Genomic DNA, 11,222 nt, shown 5'->3' with positions numbered 1-11,222 from the left:
AGGGAAAGCTCTTTGTAAACTCTAAGGCACTATATAAATGGGTTTGGGAGCATGGAGGTCTCTGATCTCATTTGTGTAGGGAAGAAAACTCTCAGTTAAAAAGAGGCATAGAAGTCTTAGGTTGGGGGGCAGCTAGGTGGTGCAGTGAATAAAGCACTGACCCTGGATTCAGGAAGACCTGAGTTCAAATCAGACCTCAGACACTTGACCCTTACTAGCTGTGTGACCCTGGGCAAATCACTTAACCCCCATTGCCCCGCAGGGGGAAAAAAAGAAATAATAGAAGTCTTAGGCTGAGAATAATATGGCAGCTAGGTGGCACAGTGTAGTAGATAGAGCATGGGACCTGGAGTCAAGAAGACCTGAATTCAAATCTAGAGTCAGACACTTACTAGCTGTGTGACCCTGGGCAAGTCACTTAACACTGCCTCTGTTTCTTCATCTGTAAAATAAGCTGGAGAAGGAAATGGCAAACTACTCCAGTATCTTGCCAAGAAAACCCCAAATGGGGTCATGAAGCATCAGATACCACTGAAACAACTGAATAACAACAATGTGGACCCAAGGCTTTAGGAGGGCAGATTTCAAGGAATTAATGGGTATGATTCTCCATTGTCTTGAACTCTAAAAGGAGTATAAGCTAACAAAGAATGGGAGGCTCTCAAGAATGGGAAGGATTGAACAGAAATGGGGAACAGGGAATTGAACTTCAAAATAGGTTAAAAAATGGTGAGAAAGTAATGTTACCTTGGTGAGAAAGTAATGTTACCTTGATGAACACCTGAAAGTTAATGAATTACATCCCAGCATATATATATATATATATATTTTTAGTGAGGCAGTTGGGGTTAAGTGACTTGTCCAGGGTCACACAGCTAGTAAGTGTTAAGTGTCTGAGGCTGGATTTGAACTCAGGTATTCCTGACTCCAGAGCCGGTGCCCTATCCACTGCACCACCTAGCTGCCCCCCCCCCAGCATATTTTTAAAAAACAAAACAAAACAAACAACTTGTACATTTTAATGCAAATTTGGTCAGTAATTTTTGAGGAACCTTGGAAAGTAGAAGAGATGCTAGAACAAGAGGTAGACAAATGTGACAACTTTCAAAAAGGGCAAGGGGAATTCTTTAATTATAGGCCAGTGAGCTCTTTACCTAGTAAAATTAAAGATGATTAAAGAGGTGGTTTGGGGGCACTTAGAAAGGGAATGGTATCAGCCATTCTATCAGCCAGCATAATTAAGAAGTCATACCAGCAAACAAATTGTGGCACATGAATATAATGGAATATTCCTATTGTAAGAAATATTATTAAGAATTCAGAGAAACATGGAATGATTTATATGAACTGATATAGAAATATACAAAACAAAAAATGCACACTATTAGTATAATGAAAAACCTCAAACTAAATGGTTTATTATTATTAATTATAATAATCAAACTTGGCCCTAGAGAAGAATTGAGAAAATGCACCTTCCCCATTTTTTGCAGAAGTGGGAAGAGTATGAATATAAAATATTGAATATATATCTATATCTATATCTATATCTATATCTATATCTATATCTAGAGAGAGAGAGAGATGATTTGTGTGTTGATTGGATTTGTGAATGCTTTACCTCTCTTTCAAATATCTCTCTTACAAGAGATAGCTCAATGGGTAAGGGAGGGAATGGGACCTATCTGGAAATGTAAATACAAAAATAAAAAATTTGAATAAAAATAAAACCACAAATAATAAGTCATGCCAGACCGACCATATCCTTTGACAGTGGCATCATTAGTGGATAAGGCTTTCCATTGACATACTTGCATGCTATTCTTGGATGGAAAAATTTGGAATGGATGAAAGTAGGTAAATAGAGAATGGATCGAATAACCAAATGAGAATGATAATTTAATGGCTCCATGTCAACTTGGAGGGAGATTAGTGGAAAGTGACAGGATTCTTGTCCTCTGACCTGATAATTTCAATGAAAGCATATTCTTTCACATTGCCAGATAAAAACCTGGTTATACAGTAGTTCCAAGAAAACTTTCAAACCAGGTATAATGGATTAAATCTAATATGATGAAGTTTAACATAGGCAGTGTGGCATAGCAGATAAACAGCTGGGGACAGAGTCAGAAAGATCTAAGTTCAAGTTCTGCCTGTGACATGTTAACATTATGGTACTTCTCAGTGCCTCAAACAAGTTTCTAAGACAGTAAATTATGAAGCCAGTGCTAGTCTATGTCAGAAGAGAGACACTCTTGAAATCATAGGTCTGACAAAAAAAGTGAGCATAATGAGATCTTTGTAGTACCTATATTTCAGTTTTATGATGGCAAAGATGATCTACTATGAAATGTTACTTGCAAAAGTTTTGGTTTTTCCTTCTAATAACTTCATCAAGAATACTCCATGTATGGAGAATATTCACATAAAAATTTGAAGTAAATGGGAAAGTAGAAATAAAGGTTGATGGTTATTGCTGCCTTTGCCTTTTCTTGTTGGTGATAAGAAACAAGTTTGCTATCTTCCCCTCCTTCAGATATATACCTTGAGACTCAATCCCTCAATGCCTTCATAACTGTATTGTCTTCAGCATAGACTTCCTCTGTGTATACTTTGTTTTTCATCTGCTTTTCCCCATTTTTTTCCATCCTATTTTCACTTCCTTAAGAACCATATCCAGGACTGTGAGGTTAATCCAAATGTGGCAGTTCTACTATCCTTCATGATGAAAAGTTTGCTGTAATTTTTTTTAAGAGATTTTTTCCATCTTTCCTATTTGTTGTTTTCCTTCCAGCTTTTCTTGGGTATAAAACCAGATTTTATTTAATAAAGCAAAATGCTGCTTTAAAGGTTCTTTTATGAGATGCTTTGCATACATATATTAAAATTATTATGATTGTTTGAAATATACAAAACACATCTTATTTGATTATTCTAATTTTTAATATTTAAGGGATTGTGTGTGTGTGTGTGTACATGTATATATGCATGGATGGATGTATCTTGGACAGGTACTACATACTGGACAATGAGCTGGACCTAATATCCAACAAGAAAAAAAGTGGGCTGACTTACTTTTGGGAAAATTACAAAGTTCTTTTATTGACTCCAACCTTCTCTTTGCCATCACCTCTGGCTAAACTCTCAACTTCCCAAACTAGATCCTTGATAAACAATTACCACGTCTTCTATTCTTGAACCCTTGCTTGCTTATTTGTCCTATCATTGCTCACTCCTTTCCAAACACCAACCCAGCATAATTCCTGTCAAGTGCCTCCTTTTCTCCTACAGAGGTAGAAGTCACAAACCATACTGATTATATACACTATAAGTTTATATCATCTAATCTTACCTCATTGAAACAAAGCAATTCTACTCACTAATCAATTTTCTATCCCACTCACCACAGGGGCTGTTTCAACTTCTCTCTCAAGCTCCCACAGTACCCCAAGCCCCAACCAAAACTCTCAGTTGAAAACAACTCATACTTTGAGGTCTCAATTTCCACTTCCTCTGGAAGTACATTCAGGACTGTGAAATTATGTATTATAAAAAATGTTTACAGATATTTTTCATCTTTTCAGTCACTGTGAAGAGGTGGCCCTTCTTGCCAAGGTTATCCCTTGTCTTATCCCCTCCCATCTTGAACAGATTCCTCATAATCATATCCTCTTCTCTCTAGTCTTCAAATTCCATCTCTCTCTACAGGTTCCTTCCCTGCTGCCTATAAATATGCCTAAGACTAACCACCTCCATTCTGAAAACACCTTCACTAGATCCTAACATCCCCACTAGTTCTTTCCCCCTTTTCAGCTAAACTGGAAAATATCTACATTCAATGCCTCTCCTTTCTCTTTTCTTCTAAATCCTTTCCAGTATGACTTCCGGTGATCTTAGTTGACAAATCCAATAGCATTTTCTTAGTACCCATCCTTCATGACCTACCAAATTCAAAACTATTAACCACCTTCTTTTCCTAGATACTTTCTTATGACTCTTTTTGGAATAATCGTGTCAGTTCTGAGCATTTAATCGATACTCTTTTTTTCAACGAGTTTTCCCGACATTACTCTCCTCATGGATCTTCTACTTAGGTGCCCACTTTAAAAAATTTTTTCTATCTATTTTAAAAATACATTTTAGTTTATGGAATAAAACAAGCATTTCCTTTACATAGTATAGTAAAGATGACTGCACATGATACTGCAAATCTATTACATACAACTTGCTATCCCTTTTAAATATATAATAAAGTTATATAAATTTTACTTCTTCTCTTCCCCTGCCCTAGAGATGGCTACCATTAGGTACCCACTCCTCAAAATCTGGATCCAGTCAGTGCTGGATCTTCAGATAACTAGTCAGTCAGTAAACATGTATTAATCACCTACTATATGCCACCCATCTTTCAAACTTATAGTTGTGGGCATGATCATCCTCAGGCACTGAGGTTTAAAATCTGTGTTAGCAACTTCTTTCATTCCTACTCCGCCCCCCCCCCCCCGCAATTTCTCAGATCCATCCTCTTTTCTCTCCATCCTAATTCAGGCTATAACCTCCTTTCTGATCTTCACCTTTCTCTCCATACCAATCTCTCTTCCATAGAGCAGACAAAATGATTTTCCTAAAGTACATGTTGGACCATGTGACCCTTGAACTCCATAAACTTCAGTGGCTATTACCTCTAGGATCAAATATAAACTGATAAGCTTTTTATTTGAAGCTCTTCATAACCTGGTCCCTTTCTAGCTTTTCAGTATCCTTACATAATTTCCTTCCATGTATTCTACAGTCCAGACAAAATGATCCGCTTTGCATGGACTGCCTCTTTGGAACGTTCTTCCTTAGAAACTCTGGCTTACTTCAATACTTTGCTCAAAAGGCCATCTTCTGCAGATCATCTTCCCCAGGTTCCTCAAGTTGCTAGTGCTTTGCCCTCTAAAGTTACCTTGCATTTTGTATATATCTTGTGTATGTCTATGGACATGTTGTCATAGCATTAAAATGCATGCTCCTTGAGAGTAGAGACTTTTCACTTTTTCTTTGAAATGTTAGGACTGCGCCTATCACATAAATGCTTACTTGAATTCTGAATTATGCAAAAAATGAAAGCTGAGGATCACTCAAAGGGCAATAGAGAGGTACATGGAAGATCCATATCATTGAAAAATATGGTCTGGTCCCATAACAAGAGGGACAATAAACAGCCCACATGCTCCATCAGTACCCTGCTTTAAGTATAGATTGGGTAGTGTGGCTAAGGCAATAGTTCGTATTAAAAAAAATTACTTGGGGACTGCAAAATAAATTATGTCAAGTGTACGATGTATTAAGAGAAAATAAGGTCTAGAATAAAGTTAATTCCTAGTCAGAAATAACATCGACAAGCTGAAACCTAAGTAATTAGAATTCTGTGCAAGAAATGTGTGTTGTAATGGAGCTGAGAGAACTGAGGGCATCAGTATGTATATAGCACTGCACTAAGCCGCAAGTAAGAAATCAAATGTTAAGAACCTTCCTATGTGGAAGGGACTATGGTAAGTTCTTTACAAGTATCTCATTTGATCCTTATAACAACCCTGGAAGGTAGGTGCTATTAGCATTATCATTTCATAGTTGAGGAAACTGAGGTTATATGACTTACCCAGAGTCATACATCTTTAAGTGTTTAAAGTTGTTTTTAAACTCAAGTGGCCAGTTGTTTTTCCATAAATAACTTGGAGCAGAACTGAGTCTGGTGAAATGTGATTCCCCCACATGGGGGGAAAGATGAGACAACTCTAAGGTCTGGGAAAACCACCATCAAGAAGGAGCTAGTGAGTGAAAGGGGAAAAGGACTGAAATTACCAAAGATCTTAAAAAGAAGAAAATCCAATTAAAGACCTTGAGCATAGTCAAATAAAACCAACAAGATAATAACAGAAGGGGATATGGCCTTCAGATAAGTTCAATGAATACAAAGATCAATGAGTAAATATTGCAAAATGAATCAGCACCTGAAGGACCCCCTTTGCATTCTCAAGGGAGCATGGAAACACAGTAGGATATTCCTGACAAGTCTGAAGAGAAGCAAAAAGCAATAGTTACAAGAAACTATCTCTATACAAGCAAAATATATTGATCTCAAAGAAAAACTAAGCTCTCACAACAAACCATAACAAATTCCAAATGGCTAGGTGATCTAGATTATGAAAGACTGGTCACATAAATTAGAGAAGTAAGATATCATTCCAAACCTTTGTATAGAGGAAGAGTTTATGACCAACAAGGGATAGAGGGGAGCACAGGTTTTATATATATATATATAAAAGAATTCTAATTACATGAAATTGTAAGGGGGAAAAAAACCTCTGCAAAATTCTCTAAGCCAATCCAGATTTTTAAGAACCACCACTCAATTGCTAAGTCATCATGGGCTAGGAATGAGTAGTTCTCAAAGGAAACTAATCAGGCTATCAACTATATGAAAAAAATGCTCTAAATCACTGATATGCAAACTAAAGCAACTTTGAGGTTCCATTTTGTATCCATGAGATGGGTAAAGATGACAAGAGAAAAATGGTAAATGTTAGGACAGCAAAGAGGCATACTAATGCACCATTGGTGGAGTTAGGAATTTGTCTAGCCATTTTGAAAATAAAAAATTTACTAAACTGTGTATACCATTTGACCCAGGCTTTATCACTACTACCCCTAGACCTCAAAGATATTAAGAGGAAAAGGACTCACGTGTGTATATATAAAAGCTCTTTTCAGGTAGCAAACTGGAAACTATAGTGGTATCCATCAAGTGGAGAATGGCTAAACCAATTTGTCGTGTTATTGTGCCATATAAAAGATAAAAGGTTTCAAAGAAATTGGAAAAAACGTGTATGAACTGTGAAGTGAGCAGAACCAAAACAGTATATACAACAGACAGCTTTGAAAGATCCAATATAATCATCAACTATGAATCAAGAGGACTAATTAAGATCTATGCCATCAAAATGCAAAATAACACATTTTTGGACATGAACATGGGAGTTTATTTTGCTTGGTTATGTATGCAAATTACATTGTTTTAAATTCCTTTGAGAGGGGTAAGGGAGAAAAAAGTTTAAAACAAAACAAAATTGCAGTGCTCTTTCCACCACACATTGAATTTCCCAGTCACGAGGATCAACCAATTAAAATGAAACAGCATAAGGGACATTTAGCTTACAGAAGACTCAGGTGAAACATCAATAGCATTCAAATATTTTAAAGTTCCTCATGGAAGAATGAATTACTTTCACATTGAATACAACACTATAGCCAAATAAATGAAAACTGCAGAGGCAGATTTCAGCTTAATATACAGGAAAAAGATTCTAAAAACATTGGTGTTTTTAGTGGAATGGGCTGCCTCAAAAGATGGGTTCCTCACCACTGGGGGTTATTTAAATGCCTTGTCATGGATATTATTGTAGAGGATTCTTAATGCTTCAGGTAAAAATTTAGACTAAACTATCTGAGGAAACCTCTCTTCCATATCTCGGGAGTATAGATTGAATATTTTTTTTCTTCAGTCAGAAAAAAATCTTTTCTTACATTCTGGAAAATGCCTTCTTTGGCATCAATATTCTAAAAGGCCATTAAGACTAATTTAAAAGGGATACTGCATTTTCACATAGCTCTTTTTTGATAGGTTTTTTATGAAATTTGTTAGGTGGCTCACTCCTTATTTTAGGTGACTACTTGTTTTTTTTCCTAAGCTAACTCAAAAATGTCTTTTGCAAACTCATAGCTTTAGGATTCTGAAAGCTAGAGCTAAAAGGGATGCCTTATACCACAAATAAGGAAACCAAGGCCCACATAAATGACGGCCATGGTCACAGAGAAAGATCAGTATTCAAACTCTACTCCTATGACAACTTCAAATTCGGCGAATTTTTTATTGCACCAATGAATGCTCATTGTTCAACTTTTTCCCCCAGTAAAAAAATCACTTTCCCCTAAATTCTCATTCGTTCCATTGCCTTCAACCTAGGAGAAGAGTAAATTGCCTCCCCCCAAAGTAGATCTCCAGCTTGAGTTGCTTGGAGTACTAAGTTGCCCTTGGTTACCAGTTGGCATGGATCATAAACCTAGATCTAGCCACTATGGCAGACAACCTCCCCTTTAATCTCTTCATAGCAAATTCTAAAATTCTAACCTTTTCACATCTCTCCCTTCCAAACCCAAAAGGTTTCAGGCTTGAGATTAAATAGTAAGTAGTCAAGCAGGGCTTAAAATATGACTTCTTACACCATGATGCCAATTGCTGTAAAATGCAACCAAAGGGTGCATCCTTTTTTCAAACCACTTAGAAACTCTGCTGAGCTTTTCCTATATACTTGTTAAAAAAAAAAAGACCCCAAACTCACAGCAAAGTCTTTAAAAATCTGTGATGGGGCAACTAGGTGGTGCAGTGGATAGAGCAGACCCTGGAGTCAGGAGGACCTGAGTTCAAATCTTACCTCAGACACTTGACACTAGCTATGTGACCCTGGGCAAGTCACTTAACCCCAACTGCCTCACCAAAAAAAAAAAAAAAAAAATCTGTGATGAGTGCTTTCTGTGTCCAGTCAATTATAGAAATTTATTCTTGGACATTTTATACTGTAGAACTAGCAATCGACTATCACTAATATTCATAGTATCCCTAAATAAAAGCTTGCATAGGTATTTATCATGACTCCACACCCCCTCAAGTTAACTAAGACTTCTCCCAAAACATTTGCCAGAAAGACAAGAGATCCATTTTTCTTGATTTCAAGGAAGATACTAAATTGGGATGGGGAAATGAGATACACAGATAAAAGGAGCAACAGGACAAATGAAAAAAATCTAAGAGCCCAAGGAGTATATGAAGAATTAAAAGTGGGCAGCTAGGTGGTATGGTGGATAAAGCACCGGCCCTGGATTCAGGAGGACCCGAGTTCAAATTTGGCCTCAAACACCTGGCACTTACTAGTTGTGTGACCCTGGACACTTAACCCTCATTGCCCTACCAAAAACAAAAAAATTAAAAGTGGGAATGAAAAGCATCTGAAAGGAAGATAGTAATTCTGAAAGGCTGAGATAAAGAAGGCACACTTCAGGGATGTGAGAAATTTCCCTTAAGTAATATTCATTGAGTAAGGTTGGAGCCATATTGGGGTAACCCTTAAATGACAGGATAGGCAGTTTATATTTTACCCTAGAAGCAGTGGAACTTGAGTAAGGGTTTGCCATGGAGTTTAAAAAAAAAAAGTCACTTTAAAGATGTGGTACCATAAAACAAAATGGTTTTGGGAGCCAGATGAGAAAATAATTTTGGATACATCATTTGAGGTACTAGAAGTACATTCCAAGAGGAAATGGTCAGGAGGTAGTTGGAAAATTGGGCCCAAAAAATGCAAATTTGGAACAAGTGATAGTTGAATTCATGAGTGGAAAAGAATGAGAAGAGGATTTAGGGATAGAACCTTGAAAAACATGCCATGTTTAGGTAGCAAAGGAGAATGTGTAGTCAGAAGATAGTGAAGGAAGAAACACTGCTACAAGAGTCAAGAAAAGAACGGCAAAACTATTAAGTGGTATTAAAAGGTCAGAAGCTGGGCAACTCCATTGTAGATTAGATTCTTGGGTTGGACTAGAAAGGACCTACAAGATTCTTTGCAGTGTCCTTACTGACCAAACTATTAAGCAAGCTTTAAATAAATTTCTTCACATGAGCATTTGGAATACTCAATGGGGATTAACTTGAAGGTACAGGAAAAAAAATTACCCAAATAATGGAAACTAAACTTTTCTAATCAATTTGTAGCAACAATTAAAAAAAAAAAAGGCATACTATCGGGGCAGCTAGGTGGCACAGTGGATAGACTACCACCCCTGGAGTCAGGAGGACCTGAGTTCAAATTACACTTACTAGCTGTGTGACCCTGGGCAAGTCACTTAATCCCAATTGCCTCACCCCCCCCCCAAAAGAAAAAAAAGGTATACTACGATTCACTTCTGAAGTGTTAATACTGTTTTGCCTACAGACTTCTAATATTATGGGAAAAATAATAAATTTTACCAAAGAGGAATATGATTTAATGCTTTTAACACAAGTTGAACACTACTTAAGTGTCAGTTTTTACTCAGATTTTCAGTTTTGTAGGTATTAAAACGATATATAAATCTACTATTAATCCCATATTGCAACACCAGCATATAGCAAGTGTTAAGAATCAATAAAATGCTAAGATTTCTTTCTTAATTTGCTTGTGGTGACAATTTATGTGGCCCTAGGAAATTTTTACATTATTGCACGCAGGATTTTATTTGTTATTTTCAAAACATTCATTTTTTAATCTTAAGTATGCTGTTAGTTTAAACTTGTCATAGTTCACAATCTAATGCAAATGTTAATTGTACCATAAGAAAACATTCTGGAAGAATGCTTAGAAGTTAACATACCAAGACTGATATTCAAAACTTCAACTTCACATTAAAAGCCATTAAGGATTAAAAGGTGATGAAAAAAACTTTAGAGTGTGTATTTAGAATCACACACAGGTTACCTTTACAGTTCAATTTACTATTATAGAAATCATGTTTTTATATTCAGTTAAATTCTGGATTGAGATTACAATATTGTAAACAGAAAGGATAGTAACATTAATTCAGTACTTTTTAGCATATCAAATTGAAATACATAGGTTCAAAACTTCAATTTTTATGGCAAAACAGTCTTCAAATACAATACAGACATGTCCTGAAAGTTACTACCATATCATTTACAAAGGTGATACTTAACAGCTGAGCTGTTTTCATATTCACATAAAACAAATCTTCTACAGACCACAGCAAAATTGATATGCTGTGAAACTTAGAAGCTATCATAAGTGATCAAGAAGCTCAAAGCTGCAAAAGTTTGGCATTCCTGGGCCACAAATAAGCATGACATGAAAAGGAGGTAGGGAAGCAATTCCTCCATCTTTCTGAGTTCCAAGGATATTGCATGGTAAGTTTAGAATTTTGAATTTTGCATAAAACCCTACGTTTTAAGCCTTGGCCACCCACACAAATACAATTAAGATGACACACCAGCATGCTAGGATCCTAAATTTTAGTAGCCCCAATATTAAGTTTAAATAGGCATTCATTAAAATCACAAAGTATCAAGCAATGAGTGCACCCTATTGGTTTCAAAGGTTGAAATTCTGAGAATCATGATCAATTTCTTTCTGCTT

The sequence above is a fragment of the Dromiciops gliroides genome, chromosome 1 (genome assembly GCF_019393635.1).
Source record: "Dromiciops gliroides isolate mDroGli1 chromosome 1, mDroGli1.pri, whole genome shotgun sequence".
Taxonomy (NCBI): domain Eukaryota; kingdom Metazoa; phylum Chordata; class Mammalia; order Microbiotheria; family Microbiotheriidae; genus Dromiciops; species Dromiciops gliroides.
This window is presented reverse-complemented; position numbering follows the sequence as displayed.